Raw genomic sequence first — 1,518 nt, forward strand, 5'->3', positions numbered from 1 at the left:
AACAGCCGGCTGTTTCAGACTATTTCCGACTGTTTGTTAAGTTATACCAGTTTGGCGTAGGAGAATACCGTTCTAAAAACGAAATTAAGCATGCGTAATTTAAACGTAAGTTATACATCCGTTTAATTTTTTTTTTGATAGGTTTTGTTAAAAAAAATCTATGTCGACATAAAATTTCTCTTTTTAACGTATACTAATTTACTTAAAACGAAATTAAACATGATTAAATGTACTTACCGAATTGAAGTAATTGATGTGAAAAAAATTTTCAGCTTCAACGTTCCAAAGTTCTTCTAGATTTTGAGGTTCAAGCAGATGAAAAGATGAGAGTTTTTTCTGTGTTGGAAGCTCGTTTTGAAGTTTTTATAAGTGGGGAAATGTTTGGTTTTCAATTATTAAGTAAAAGGGTAGTATAGTCCTTTCAACAATATATGGTTTTGTAATTGTACAAAACATTTAAGGGTATCTTTGTCTTTTACCATATAAGAGGCAAATGTCATAATATTCATTATTTTGGAAGTCAAACTGAAATTTTGCTCCTTTGACCGGGTCAAAATTAAAAGTACCCCATAAAATGATTAAACCCCTCTTTGAAAAAGTTGATAAAAATATAAATTAAAATCAACAATTAATTTTAATCATATATTTCATAAAATTAGGAAGTTTTATCAATTTTTCAATCATATCTTTTTATTTACTTTTATCAAAATCTACCAAAAATCTGATTTTTTACAAAATAAAATAGGTATAAAACGTTTGCCTAATCCACCTCGCAATTCATTCTTCAAACAATTTCTTAGAAATTTTACTTGAGAATATTCATAACCCAAAATTGTTACAAACTTACATCTGTTTAATGGAGATTAAAATCAAAGTTTTAGTAAATTTTGATAAAAGTTGTAAAAATATATGGTTGAAAAGTTGTGGTTTCCATGAAATTTATGATTAAAATTATTTGTTAACTTTGATTTAGATTAAAATTTCAATTTTAATTTGTATTAAACTTTGTTTTTGGTTACTTCATTTGCTCACACCTCGCGACAATTGAGATGATATTAAAGGGGGAAAATGAATTATGTGTGTCTAGAGCCCAAGGTATTAGGTGATTTAGACAATAACTTAGACTTCGAATTTTAAAATTACTTTTGCATTTTTTGGTATGAAATGTTTTTGTTAAGATGTCAATACTAGACAAGTTGATACATTTCAAGTTTCAACAAATCTAGATTTATGTTAGCCGAGCACTTTTAATCCATTTATCATATTAACGCAACACGAAATAAGATATTCAAGCAAAAACCTTAAGAACAAAAAATTTGAAATCCACCAAATTATGAAGAAGGATAAACTTACGAAATTTATTAATGAATGATAAAAAAAAAATGAAATAACTCCCTTATTAATAAAGGTTTATATGGAAACGTAGTTTAAAAAAACTAAAATTAATGAAAACAAAATTTAAAAAAACTAAAATTGAAAGAAACTCAAAATAAACGAAATGACAAAAATAGTGTCAAA

This window comes from Olea europaea, chromosome 18 (assembly GCF_002742605.1).
Source record: "Olea europaea var. sylvestris chromosome 18, O_europaea_v1, whole genome shotgun sequence".
Lineage (NCBI taxonomy): Eukaryota > Viridiplantae > Streptophyta > Magnoliopsida > Lamiales > Oleaceae > Olea > Olea europaea.